The 15,633-nt window shown below is 39.8% G+C and overlaps 1 protein-coding gene across 2 annotated transcripts in view; it reads right to left on the bottom strand.

Annotated features, from left to right (window-relative positions):
• Positions 1 to 15,633, bottom strand: part of cdh13 (cadherin 13, H-cadherin (heart)) — a 305,886-nt gene that overhangs the window by 108,461 nt on the left and 181,792 nt on the right. The window lies entirely within an intron of this gene.

Raw genomic sequence — 15,633 nt, 5'->3', positions numbered from 1 at the left:
CATCATTACCTTGTCGTCTACATGATGTTTCTTATGTCTTACATGCAACATGTATTGTGCCTGGAGTTCTAAAATTAGAGCACTGGTGGCAGCAGATGTCTGAAAAGCGCAATTTCAAACTACTCCTGCCCAGACAGCCACTTAAAAAAAGTTAGCCTTTCCTATTAATGTGTTTTCTCCCTCATGTCAGCTCTAACAGCAGGGTGCATTTTATTTGGTAATGGGAACAAAAATGGAAATCCTGCCCGCTGCAGCTGAGATGAAATAGGAGGCAATTCTTGACACACCCTCAACCTTCAATCTCTGTCTCTTGTCAGCAATGACACACACACACACAACACACACACACACACATACACGCACACACACAGACAGAGGCCATGACAGAGGCGTCTCCTCTGAGGAGTGTTTTCCATTTCTCCAGTGTGGGCAGAAGTCTCTATAAACTGTATCTCCATCCAGAGCTTCGTGTTCTTGCTGTCCTTCAGCTCGCAGTCAGACACCTCTTCAGTTTGTTCAAGTTTTAAGTTTGACTCACTCTCTGAGAGACGCCTGACTGCATTCAGATGAGACGGTGCGTTTGGGACACAGATGGATACTTTGGATAAGTGGGGGGGGCACACTCTAAAATGTAGGACTGATCATTTTGTGAGTGTGGAATTCTAAACGATTCATTTAAATGGTGGGGTTGTCACTTCTTTTTTTAACAGTAGAAAACTATAATCAGTAGATCTTTTGCAGAAATACACTATAATTCTAAAATGACACAACTAATCAATGTGGATGATGATGGGATTCTGCTTCTGCTTTCAATATGGGAGCTGGCAAAAAACACCTGCAAAGCATTTATTTGATCAAAACCCTGACTGAGTTACCTTTCACAGAGCTGGTTCTTTTCTTCTCTGAAATTACCAAAACCGACTGAAGTTTCACGTTTTCTACCAAGAAACCCTGTGTGATTCTTATTTGACCCACATATTTAACAAAACAGACTCGCAAATACCGGCGCAGCGTAGCACGGCTCATAAACATCGATCTCTTTTCATGCTTCTTCTTAATACCCGACAGTACTTTGCATTGCACAGTGCATTAGTCAAACTTCTCAAATAAGACACAAAAGGGATACAGGAAAATATGCAAAGTCTACATTAAATAACAGTGGCTTAGTAGCAAATGTCTTTTAGTCCGGCAGACGGTAATGAGGGGCAGAGAGGTGTGGGTTTTATCCCCTTGCCATTTGCACTTCAAGGTGAACCATTAATGGTTAAGTAAACCGGTAATCCTTCCTCTGCAGAATAATTACACAGTCCCCTCTCCTTCATTACCTATACTCTGTTCCACTTCACACCTCGAAAGCGACACTGTTAGAGATGACTCAGTGAGCGCGCGCCCAAACACACACACGTACGCACATACGGTTTTGCACACCGACTACACACCGACCGGCAGCAAATTAGAGTGTTAAAAATCATGACTAAATTGGTTATCTTGAACTGATCTTAGAGAATTATGTGCTCATTGCGCAGGAAAACCGAGGTCTCTTGAACGCAACACAATCATATTACATGTTTTATCTGATATCAGAGTCAAACTGACCCTCTCAGTCCTCACTGTCTTCATCAGATACCATCATTTCCACTCACAAATGAGGATCACGTAACCAGAAAGCATTTGTCAGTCATCAGCATCAATCAGCTTACACGATAAGCATCTGGCATTCTGTAATGGGACAATGGAACTGGTATAACTCTAACGCTGACGTCTGTTGGGTTTAATCGTGAAATGATATCATTGGGGGTGGCCTCGGCGAAGACTCATTGCCCTCTCTTATCAGCTTCATCCTCTGGCAGGAGCCAAGGCTCAATCAATCTTAACTGCATTGGATAGTTACATGGTGGGATGGATGTGAACGCGCAGGACCGCCATTACCTCGCTATCACTGGGATCCATCTGCTGTGCTGCTGGATGACACCAGCTCAGACTGGATGAAGAGAAAAGTGATACAGTAAGGAGATGGCAGAGAGAGAAAGAGAGAGAGAGAGAGAGAGAGAGAGAGAGAGAGAGAGAGAGAGAGAGTCTGTAAACACTGTGTGATGCATGTCTGTCAAGTTACTGTATAATGAGTTGTACACTCATGGTGTGGCAGACAGACAACAACAGAAAAAAAAAAGAGAGAGATGGGAATGAAACAGAGAGCAGGCCTATGACGTAAAACATCACCAGCTCACACATGAAAAGACAGAGAAAAAGAAAACACACACACAGATACACATGTGGGTTGATTTCATCACACAGGCTGGTGGGACACGGTGCTGTTGCCTACAGCTAACTCCTATATCTTTCTCAAACACCAAGGGAAATCAGTGGGGGCCAGCAGATCTGTGGGTGCCACCAGGGAACTGACACATTGTGAAAAGCCAAGATGAAGCCAAAGTACATAGACGAGAGAGAAAAAAGGGTAAATGTGACTCTAGTATGTGTTTGAGTCTACTGTGTGTTGTGCGTGCGCACACACATTCACACACACACACACACAAACACACAGACACACCGTCTATGTGTCAGAGTGTCTCTGCATGAGTGTGAGTGATTGGAGTTTCCATTTAAATTAGTCACCATGTACAATGGTTATTTCAAAAGCTGAAATGGGATTTATATTAATCTGACTCCTGTGACTGAAAAGGACCAGGAGCTGACCCGCTCTATTCTCAGGTGAGAATAAGATCAAAGGAAGTTCAAAGATGAAGCATCATATTTCTTACCAGTACTGCTGAGATTATGAATCACAAGCAGACATTCAGAAGACGCAGAAAGCAGTGAAGAGGTGGCACCAGATGTAAGTGTACACGAAAATGTTAGAAAGAAAATCACAAGATGAGAGAGAGAAGGGGAGGCGCTGAGAGAAAGAAAATCAAGAGAATAGCAGACGGGGAAAAAATATAATATATAAACTTCCATCACTGAACATCTGGTTAAGCTGGAATAGATTTCCAGGGGCTTTTAACAGTCACACCACAGATATCCATATTCACTATAGCGCCAACAGGACGTTTGGATAATACAATTTGTATTTTACAAATCACCCCACAACTGACGACTGCAGCACGAGAAATTATGTCAGGAATCCAATTTGATTGGTTCGTCTTCAGCAATAGTTTTATAATTAAAACACTTCATTGACAGGAGCAGTGAATACTACAGCACAAAAAGGCCCTGGAAACCTATCTTCTTAATACGCTTCTTATGTACAAGTGATGGGCCCATGAACATGAACGCACCACTTTCAGCCAAAGTGGATTATTTCTAATGACAGATTTCTGCATTTGTGTTTTTGAGCTTCCTTTTCTCTCTGGTTTGAGGTGGACGGGGTAAATTCGGAACATGGCAATGTAACTTATCGCAGTTTAGCAACATCTGAATCAAAGTCCGTTGACGGTTGTGAGGATCCATCTTTGTTGCCACCACTGTCCATGAACTTTGATCAGACTACACCCAACCAGTCCCCAATGAAGCTGATTAGCAGCATTTGTAAGTGTTTAAGAAATATTGTTTTTATTTGGATGTTTTTTGTCCTAAACTTTAACTTTGATTGCTTCTTATTTAGTAATGAATTCCCAATGTTACAGAGAAATACTTCTGAATTTAAAACCAAGTTTTCAGGAGCTTTAAAGCATGCTTTTAAAGTCATTTTACTTGAGCTCTTCGTTCCATAGCACACTGAGGCCAGCAAAGCAAAACTGTATTCTTTTCACATAATTCAACCTTACTTCTCCCCTCAGTTGCCTTCTGCTTAAATTTGTATTTCTTTGGCAGCAGATCACTCAGATCAACTCAACTGCAGCTGGGCTCATTTGTATCCTCAGTGAATCCTCCGTCTATTTAAAAAAACTGCGCAAAGACACAGTACTTTGTGTCCCTAATGCTAATTCGAAGCAGTTCTAGAAAATACTTCCCTTTGATTGTCTATCTCATCTGCTTGCAACTTGTAGATATGTATGCAACTAGTGATGAGAGGTCACGAGTACAGTTTGGTTTACTTTAAAGGGTCACAGGAAAAACACAAAAAACCAAAAAGGTTGGTTGGCTGGTCTATTTTTCTGTATTCAGGATAAACCAAGAGCAGTTCTGATGCCAGTTGTTAATAAACAGAACATATATTTAAATAAAAGAGAATGATTAAATAGTGTTTGCTTAGTCAACAAAAGGAGATTTAATTCACTTTTCATCAAAATGCACTGTTGACGAAACAACCATTGAAGAGAGGAGTTAGAGAAGCAGCATGAGCTGTTTCCATTGTTTGCCCGGCTATTTACTCCCACTCACATCTATAAATTTCTCTTTCCCATTCAGCCTCAAACACATGCAGTCATGTCTATTAAGTATAAAGGTGACAGCTGTGAAAGTGGTGCTGGTGTATTGGTGAAGCAGCTTTCAGCAGCGAGCCTATCTACTTGACTGAATGGTGCATTGTGCTCTACCTGTCTTCGCTGTTTGCTTGCCTATTGTTACCACTACACTTTTCTCCAGTGCTCAGATGCTGGTCAGCCTGCTTGCCTCTGTGTCTTTTGTTAAACTTGTCATTCAAAGAGATGATTTTAAAGATCTGATTTTCTCTAGATTAAATTATTTCATGCTTGAAGTTGAAACCAGCTGTTCTGAGTCTTCTGCAGTCTTCAGACGCATCTGACTTTTATTTTTCTGACCTTCTGATCTTCGCGCTCGTGTACGCATTGTGTCAGGGTTGCATCAAACGCCGCAGGGCTAAAGTCACAATGCGAGACCTTTCTGTTCTGATTTTCACGATTTAATGGCAGTCTGGGAAAAGGTATATTATTTTTTTTGTGCATCTCGTCTCTGAATGTTTCTTTGAACGATCAAATGATAAGAAACATTGCACTGTAATTCATGTCTGTTGCCACTGTGAATGTGTCTGAAGTCTGGTGTATGTGTATGTAGGTCTGCTCCTCACCTGTCTGAGCACATGCTTGATAAATTCCTCTAGCCCATTAAGCTGATTTGTATGCCGTCATCTCTTAAGGCACTATCAGCACTTTCACTGCCTGTTTGCCAGCTTATTTATTCCATTCGACTTGACTTGTTTGCGTGCTTACCTGCCTGGTTGCCTATCTGTCTGGCACATTGCCATCCTCCTGCACTATCCTACATGACTGTACCAAAAAAATCCCCAGAGGGTCTACTGCTGAACAGACTAAACAGTCTGGACACTTAGTAAACACTGTGGTTTCATTCTCGATATCTGGCAATATAAACTTGGGAATAGAAAAAGTAAGAAGACAAATAAACACATTGAATAGTTGCAGTATAAAGAAAACTAAACCATCTGATCAGTTAAATTTCTTCAGCTTTTAAGAAAAAATACATTCATGATGAGGCCTGTGAAGATGCTGTCACTTTGGGAATGGTGTTTCATTGATGTTGAAAACTAACTGCATATACAAAAACCCAGACATGTTTTCAAAGAAAAACCAAGTTAACAGCCAGAAAAGAGAAGACCACTGTCTAAAAGCACTGTGGATGAAAAAATCGGCCAGTATTAAATGTTATTATATTTTATTAGTTTTTAGTTATTTTGATTCCCCATCATCAAAAGACAATAGAAAACTCAGTAGCGAAAAACCTAAGCAGTAAATAATAAATATACTGCTGATTTTTTTTACATACAGCATGTTCCATATGCCAAGGCATAACCTTTATTATAAAATTGCAATGAATTTTTTATGAATATAAAAAGTAATAAGAAAGAATATTAAGAAGGGAAGAATTCATCTACTAGATGTTCAATATCTGTCAAGGAAACCATCCCAACACTGCCATGACATGGAAAACAGTGTGAGATGTTGGTGGACTACGGTGATTTTAAACTGTTATAGGCAGCTCCGTGGAGGAGAGTCATTTTACGTGACGTGGCTGTCTATCAGTCTACGCTGGTCTGTTCTGGCATTTTCAATTCCATGTGCGCAGTAGGGGAAACTTTACTCGGTGAAACAAATTTTGAGAAACTGACTGTTTCTGGCACAATTATTTTTTTTACACACCCTAAAATAACAACTAAAGATCCAATTATAGCAGTGCCTTCCCTGCATTCCATTAATACGATGAAGATCTTCTTAATCAAGATAAATCGATTTTACTTTTTTTTTTTTTAACTTGAAAACTTACATGGTGACCTTACCTCTGACTCTATGGGCTGTAGGCAGGATTCAAGTTTCATACAAAAACTGTAAAACTTGTTTCATGCAGACAGTTCTGTAAAGTAGTGAGTCAGGAAATTTACTCAGACAAATTGATTCCCTCAAGTCAAAACTGTTTTCGATAAAGTCATTATCCAGGAATAGTATTCCAGCGCATTCTGGTCCATTGCATGTACATCTTTTCACACTGTGCCCAGATCAATTTGCAACTTGATTCTATTCTTGATAATTTTTCATTTGCAACAGAAATGTTGATGGGAATCTTTATTTAGGAAGTGAAGCAACTTTTATTTTTGCCAAAAAGTTGTGCAGTTCAGCTAGTGGTAAAACTTTTTCTAAATAAATTAGTTTAGATGCAATAACAGCAGCCGCTGAAACCAGAGATGTGGAAAGCTGTTGTGGAGCTCTGCTGCGTGGAAACTAAATATGAGATGATGAGCCCTGAGCTAACAGTCAAGTGAACGGAGTGAAATACAGTCCAGCTGCCCTTTCCTGCCTCCTTCACAAGGCAGTTTCTCCATTCTATCTTGTCAGCCAGTGTCTGCTCAGGCCACCGCTGGACCACTGGCAAAAGCTAGATAATAAACTGTTTATGCTGGATCCAACCCAATGTAATCCATAGAGAAAAGAAGGATAACATACAGACATTCAGCTGCTTATGGGCAAAAAAAAAATCACTGTGATATACAAACTAAGTTTATGGATTTAACCATAAGTTCTTAATGCAATTATGATGCTATATTAAACTGTAGATGAACACACACACAGATTTGTGTTACTGGTTGTGCTTGTTGTGCACAGTTTCAAGAAAATGATTGACAGAAGGACAATCATGGCTTTCATCACAGCACACCGACGACACACTTGCTAATGAGAATATAAATAACTGGCTAATGAGAATATAAATAACACACAAGCTAATGAACACAAGAACCTAGAAAACAGCTCCAGTTGACACAATGACAATCAAAGCTGGGTAATGAAATCAAATCTTAACTTGATAATTGAAAATAAATGAATATTATTAAGTCATTTGCAAAGAAACATCAAGTCAAAACCTAGTCGATGGGTTGTAGTTGAAAACTGAAAATCACTTACATTCTGCCTACTGTTAGCCGGTTTCAGCTCTTTACTTTTTCCCCTTCTCACTGCTCACATATACAGTCGTTTAATTATTTCAAATTTCTAATCAAGCTGTTCTCATTTACATGTTTTTCTGTTTCTGTTGTCACGCAACAGACACGCAATGAAGTAGTGACTGAAGCACGGTCCATTCAGATACACGTTAACCAGAGGTCACTCCAGGCTGTGCTCTAATTTCAGCTATGTTTACATGTAAAACGATCACTCAGAGACAAAGTCAGAAGCTCATTCATGTCTGTGTCAGCAGCTGTCCGGTCAACTGAAAGAGACCCACAGAGAGGTATGTCAGCGCAGGTGCTTTTTTGAAAAAAAAAAACACCTGCAAGGCGCCTGAAAAGTCAGTAAGTCAGGCGACAAAGGCGCTAAGTTGGCAACACTGCCTGTAAACACCCCACTGACGTTATACAAACTGTTAGAATTAATTTACTTTGACAGAGCAAAATAGTCAGTGGGAAAACTTCAACACGTAGCCAGCCGACCAGTGGTGCAACATCATCGTTGGTCATCTGCATTCTCAGGGTTAGCCCCCGCTACTGCGGTCCAGCCAAAACATAGAGTGAAGAAGGAGCATATGCAAGAGAGGAATCAGAATGAATAAATTAAATTCCAGCTATGTATTTATGTGTTTTAAAATACACGAACTGTTCATATATATGCATGCATGAGGTCAGTGGGTCAAAGTCCACACGGATCAGTGCATTTATGTGAATAAAAGTCCACAAAGCATTTTCTCTGAATTATAAGGTGCCCTAATGGACCTAATGGTCAACGTTCTACAGCAGAAGACAGGATTTAAGTACACCATTTTTTACTTTGCTCATCCTTGTTTCCTCATCAGTCCAATCATCCATCCCATTCACTCTGATTTGGTTGAATCTCACATTTCTATTCCAACCAAAAAAAAAAAAAAACTTTATTCTGTTTATGCAAAGTTATTAATCTTGAATTGGTACTAAAATATTTGTGAATAAAAAAATGTGCAGATACCTCTGGGAATGTTTATTAACTGAAATTTTAACTTGTCACCTCACATACTGTTTCAGAAACTGCACCACTAGAGGACAAGTCTGGGGACCTCAGCAAGCACTATTAATTTAGACTGAATTTAGCTACTTATACAAAATAGTTTACCGCAGTACTAATGATATCTGATGCAAACTCTCCTGAAATTGAAAAATATATATATCATCTGTGTTTTTTTTTTTTATGCTTTGGGCTGAATTTTCACCTTGCCTGCAGTTATGCTCCCAGTAACTCCATTTCTACACATTTAAGCTAAACAATCATTCATTACTCTACTTATTATTTTAACCAGCTTATTTAATTTTGGAGTCACAAGGGATTGGAGGTAAGAACTATCTTCATAGACAATGCTTTTGGTCAATTTAGAGTCAATCATATCACCAGCACTGAACTGAAGATCTTTGTATTTTAAGACAGGAGCTGCACCCAAAGAGAAACAGAACATGCAAAAGCCAATAACTAAGCCATTGAATTTTATGAAAACATAAAACATAGTTCACCATTCACCTTTTCTATGTTCCTGTATAAACATTTTCTTTATTATATTCCTCTATTCTATTTTTTGTCCCCCTCACCAATGCCATATGTGTGCACATGCACATACTACACAATTACTATGTAATTTGGAATTTTAATCAGGGTTTTCCCCTCTATAGCTGATTTCACTCTATTTGCATATCTGCATGTCCCCTCCTCTCCCGCTGGCATAATGAATGCTACGGGTCCCGTGGTGGAGCCAAATGTCAGGTCCGGAGGCTGGGAGACAGTCCACAGAGCATAATGACCAGATGAACCACCTCCTCTCATGACCCCAAACAGAGCAGAGAGGAGGAGAGCGGAGAGAAGAGACAACTATATGCGACAGGAAGAAAAAGGAAAGAATTAAGACCAGAGCACATAAATGGCAAGACAGAAGAGAAGAACTTAATTAGTTATCAAAAAAGAGACTAACAGTTGTTGTATGTGGCAACAAAGAGAGAGATTTAGAAAGAATAAAAGGATGTAAATGAATTGTCAAATGAAGAAATGAAAGTTAAAGGAAGACAAAACGGGGGGAAAACAGGAAACAGAAACAAAGATGGAGGAAGGAGGTGGGTGGTTGAGGGTTAATGTAACATGATATTTTCGGAATGCATCAAAGCTGTCGACTCAGCTGTGCAAAGTACACAGTCGTAACAGTAATCAGCAAACTCAATAACAACCTTGGGTGTATTGATTAAGGGAAAACTTCAGCAGCCACACCACATGATCCCATCATCATTAAAGAAAATCTAATTACCCTGTGGCTGTGATGCCACCAGACATGTCCAAATGTTTTATGCCCCCCCCCCCCCTCCCTCACACCAAAAACCCACCCTCCCCCTCAGAAGATCATTTCAAAAAACAGGTCATTAATCTGAGGAAGCAGAGAAGTGACAGAATATTGCTTTCGTTTTCTTAAGCTTAATTAATCATCCCGGCGTGTGCACAATTAGACAGCAGATCATGTCTGATGCCGCTCTACTCGGCTCTGCTCAGCCAGCTGAAGCCACCACAAAGAAAAGTTGGCTCGATCCACAAAGGCGATCTCCACAGACACTGACAGAGACTTTGGAAGAGAAGAGGATGCCTCCATGGGGACAGGTGGGGAAAGATGGTATATACCATCTTCTTTGTTAGCAGGTGGGTGGATAGTAATAGCTTGTATTTTTGAAATGGATTGGGCAGTATACGAGAAACACAAATTATAACTTAATTTGCACTAATTTGCTACCCATCTGTCCATTTTCTATTACTGCCTATCCAACATGAACTGTCCAAGAAAATTCCCATTCCCATTAACTATTGCTTCGCGCCTGACTGAACAAGTATTCGGTGTGTCCTATCTATGCATCGCACCTCCGTCCATCTCCCCTCCTGTCTCACGCTTGGTTTTAAGGGCGAGTTTCTGTGCCAAGGTTGAATCGTAAGGTGAGACTTCCATCTTAACTAGACTAAGGAATGTGGACTGAAGGCTCAAGGCAACTCATTAAAATGCGAGACCCTGGAGAGCTCTTCGAATGAAAGATCACAACCTCGCATGCAGGATTTTATGCAGGAAGTACGCCAACTATTAAGAGATAGATTACAGACAATGGTAGATGTGCAGAGAGTGAGGTATGATTTCATGGAGCTCAGCAAAATTCAGGATGAGTATTTCATACTTTCAGCACCCACTCCCTATAAGCTGCACCTCTTGGCTTTTATCCATTATATTTTCTCACTTCCTCTGGAAATTTGTCAGCTTAAAATCTGAACAGCCGCTTGGTCGTGTTTTATATCATGCAAGTCAAGTCAATCATTAATCAGCATTCTATTTATTAAACCATGAGCATGTGCAGGGGATTTGCAAATTAAAGGGAAAATCTGCATAAATGAGAGGAAAAATAATACATAGATGCATGGTCATAGGAGTCACTGCATGATTTGAGGAGTATAAAAAATTAGGTGTATCATATCCTGTGGGCCTAACAGGCAGCAGATTTCAGCCTAACTTAAATCTGACGGTGTTCAGAGATCCAGCAAAGGAGACTTGGAGAAACTGTCGAGGGGCACTGAAGATCTTGTGGAGGTTAAGACCCATCTACAGTATATAGTACCCATTGTGCAATTCTGCCAACTCCTGACATTAATGCCAACACTGCATGTTGAAAATTTATTTCACAGGTCTTTTTTTTTTATAGAAATACATTTTAGGAAAGGAATTGTTATGATAGGAAGAAGCTTTATATCCTGCTAATCATAGGAAGGATGTGGTCCAAGTACATTTTCTAATTATTTAATAGCATAGCCTTGAGAGAGTTTGTCAACCGCTCTTTAAGCCGACCAGCTGTTCATCATTTATTGAGATGACAGTGAGCTGTCTAATATAATAATCTAATGTTTATCTTATTTAACCTGTCGGCTATAAAAGTTATCTGATCAAGAGGCAACTGAGGTAGTTAAGTTAAAATGAATGTTTCAGGCCTCTCGCCAGTTCCACTACATCAAAACAGCCAACAAAGCAAACGTAAATGAGGGGGAGCTGTCTTTTAAGTCTTACTTTTCCACCAACTGAGCAGCTGTTGAACTGAAGTTACAGGAGACAGGACAGATTTAGTTAATGGAAAGTATTTTTAGGAAACTCTTTAGGAAAAACTTTATGAAGGACTTTGCATGAGGCAGAAATAATGCATGCAGTACCTCATTTCCTTCTTTTAAGATCCATAATGGAAAGATTACAAAACAGAGAGATAAAAGGGAATAATTTAGGAATGACTTAATGAACTTGTTTACTTTTTTTTGTTATCCTGAATCAATCTTAATAATGGTGTTATTGAATTTGTGATTATTATTTTTTATCTCATAGTTGTGTGAATTTGTATTGTAGGCATCTGCGAAAGTGTTTGTGTATAAAGGTGGTCGTCAGTCTGACTGAGCACTGAGCTGTGAGTGCAGCAGCCACTGGTCTGTGGCGATGAGAAGAGACGAGACCGCTGGCTCCCGGCGGACAGGGCAGTCTGAACAGGGACTGTAAGCGCAGGGAGGAGGAACATCTGCAGTTCCACTCACCCTTCCCACAGTGACACCACCTCTGTGTCAAATCCACAAGCCAAGGCACACATACCTGCACAAGTGCAGACAGGTGTGAAAGAACACAGGTACAAATATACACAACATGCAGTCACACAGACACCTGCACGCACATAAGCCTCAGAAAAAGTCACAACATGTGACAGGTCTGTGTCACTGGAGGTGCAAACTTTCACGTTTCATCTGCTTCATCTGTGCACTGCTTTGCTTTCCTGCACCACAAATTGCAATGTGGAATGGGAAGATATAGCTGTATAGATTATATTATATTACATCAATGCACATCTCCACTGGATATGTAGGATTAACAATAATGTTCCATCCAGTCATTTGACTCCAGGGGTGATAACCTCCTATATAATTCTCAAAACGGCCCCAGTAACTCAGCTGGGAACGTGTGATTCACCAATTCACCAAGTTCCATCTAATGACTCCACTCACTAAATCAAGACAAAAGATACTTCCCCTTTAAAAGGACACTTTAATTAATTACCGCCGGAAAATCCCTCTAATTCTGTACTAGGGGCTCAGTGAATAAAACTGAAAACCCATTAGTGGGCATTCATCTGATCTCACCCAGGAAAAGGAGGCAATCAGTGCAGAGCAGCTAGCTACTGTACAGCAGAGCAGAGGGATGAGGAGACAGCGAGAGGGATGCAGGGACTGGAGTGAGTCATAGTACCAAAGCTACTGTATACGTACAAAGAGGGCTCTTATTTGTTAAAATGTTGCTCCATTCTTAAGAAATCCCTTTGACATGTACTGACCATTAGCCATCATTTCTGAAGGAAAGAATATAAAAGGAAATGCAGATTCTGGACTAATACAGGAATAGGTAGTTTCCCAGCTTTAACTGTCTAAAATTTGCTATTGATGCTGAGTTGAACTGGGTTTATATTTAAAAATAAGTTATCTGTTCAAAATTGATAATGTGTTGTCAAAATAAAGAAGGTACCTGACAGCCTTGAAGTAAAGGGAGGAGTTTCTCTGAAGAAAGGGCTGAACATAATTCATATTTTTCTTGGGAACAAAGCCAAAGACCATGATTGGCCACTTGCCCAAAATGAATCTGTGTGTATCTGTACAAAACGTCATGGCAATGAAGCGTAGTTGATGAGATATTTAGTATGGATGTCGGAGGATGGACACACCAACATTATCTATAGAGCTACACCACTACCATGGCTAACAGAAATATATCACGAACGTTAAATAAAGAGTTGCATCAAAAATGGAAAATGATCACTTTTTTTTGTGTGTGTGTGTGTGTGTGTGTGTGTGTGTGTGTGTGTGTGTGTGTGTGTGTGTGTGTGTGTGTGTGTGTGTGTGTGAAAGAGAGAAGGGGAGAGAGAGAGAAGATTATGCATGGAGGGGAATAATGTTGTCAGTTGAACCACCACACTATAAAAGAGGGTTATAGCTCTACAGGGGATGATAAGGCAAAGGAGGCAAAGGAAACCAACAGCGGAGCAGTGAGATAAAGCCACTACCAAGTCCAATTCGTGAAATACACTGCACTGTGCAGAGCGGAGAAAACGAGTGGAAGAAGCATGGATCTCACGGTGTTGTTTTTCACCCCAAACGCACTTCTTGCTTGGGACTTTGGTCCAAGTTGTACCGAGATAGAAGTAATATACATATGAAGCAGCAACTGATACGTATCTCAATTAAAAATTTACATGGATCTTAATGCCCTCAGAGATCTTAATGTTTATTAAAAATAAGAAATAAAAACTTCAGTAGTTTTCCACGGCCACCAAAGATTCTTGAGAAGAGAACAACTGTTCAAGGGCAGAAATGAACAAACAAAATGGAACTGTAAAAGGACAAAACACAAGTACACTCCTGACTGATCTGTTTGTTTTAACTACTGGTAAACTTTAAAAGAGCGAGGCACAACGAATGGCTGACGAATAGTTATAGGGTAAAAGTAAAAGATTGCCAGAGCCCCACTGCAATTTGTTTGTCCTTGACTTGTTGGGGGGGGGGTTATGATCATGACCATTCACAGTATACACTGAGCTTGCTGCAGTACAGGCTGTTGGAGGACAGTGCTCTGACAGTGACTGCAGGATGATATAGCAGGCCATTAGAAAGAAAATGCTTTTTACACTCTTGTGTGAAAAACAGCAAGTATGCTTTGTAGCAGCTGAAACAAAATCTATTTAGCATGAAATTCAAAATCAGATGCAAAGAGCACTTGGTACTAGCACTACAACTTTATTATACAAAAGAAGAAGAAGAAAATGATGATGTCCTCTTGCCTTCTTACATTATTTTCACCACTATTGATGGTATTTTATTTAAAGATAGAAAAGACATATTTTTATCAGGACTCAAGAAAAACAAAGATTAAAACAAAGATTTCTAATTACCTTGTTACACATTCTCAAAATGACATCTACTTGTTCTCTCCTGTTGGAAAATTCAGACTCCTACTTATCTGAAAAGTTCATTCTCAGAGTGTGTGACCCTGAGGTTTCAAGCTTCAATGACTGGCTGCCAAAACTAGCTGTGGTGTCAAAAATCCTGCTCGTACACACACGTCCTAAAACTGAGATTTAAGGTGAGCGCAGAGAAACTTTCACCCTCGAGCAGATGAATGTGAAAACATCTTTCTAGCGTCAAACTCTGCACACGCATCATTTTACACAGTGAAGGTCAAATGTCCAAGGGAAGGAACAATAAGCAAAATAGGTTTTTCAGCACGGGAGGACTTTAATAAAACAGGAATAAACTAACATTAAAGACCATCGAGACTGTCAGCAGCTTTCTGTTCATGGACTGCTGTGTTATAGTGTATGTTCGCATTACAAGGACGAAATGATAGTTTAATGTTTAAATGAATTAACCTGCATCAGACACAAGGCTCGAGTATTCAGTGCTCTGTAATTGCCACTTAAGTTTTTGTCTTGATGGCTAGCGATGCATAACCATAACAGGCCATAACAGTTTTTATTTTAAACATTAAGAACATTATTATGATGATCACAACCAGCTGGCCAGGTACCAGGAGTGATTTAAGTAGTACTGGTCATATTTGAAACTGTCCAGAGACTGTGATTAGACATGTGAGTTTTGGGTTGCTACATGTTAATGTCTTAAGCAAATGGCTCTGTATTACATTTACTATAAAACAGAAAAAGCCACCTCAAGTTACAGTCCTGCATTTTTAATACTGCACATACATTAATATAAACATGACTATTAAGAAAAACTGGGTGAAACAGAGAGAGATGAGAGAGTTAAATAACTAAAAAGCAGCGAGGAGATAAAAAGGAGCAAAACAATTACATTAAACCAAAGAGGTTACAAGGTTGAATCTAATTTTTGTAGACCTTTTGCTTTTGGGAAACAGTTGTGAGAACATAAGAAATATGAAACACGTGTTGACAAATGTTAAAAAAGATGGCCGGAGGGTGTGAGTCAGGGCAGGAATCTTTCAGTTTGACCTTTAACTTGTCAAAAACGTAACATATTGCTCTGATGGATGCTCTGATTTCTTCAAAACGAGGTATTGCTCGCAGCCACACAGCGCCGAATGATACACAATGCTTCATGTATCCCTGTGCGTCATAGAAAAACGATGCCATGAAAAGTCTTTGAAGTGTGCGGGACATGACTGAATCCATTTCCATTTGAAACAGTTTATTTAGAGCAGGGC

Source organism: Toxotes jaculatrix, chromosome 5 (genome assembly GCF_017976425.1).
Source record: "Toxotes jaculatrix isolate fToxJac2 chromosome 5, fToxJac2.pri, whole genome shotgun sequence".
In the NCBI taxonomy this organism is placed as follows: Eukaryota; Metazoa; Chordata; class Actinopteri; family Toxotidae; genus Toxotes; species Toxotes jaculatrix.
The sequence above is the reverse complement of the archived record's forward strand: the minus strand, read 5'-3'. Positions and strand labels throughout refer to the sequence as shown.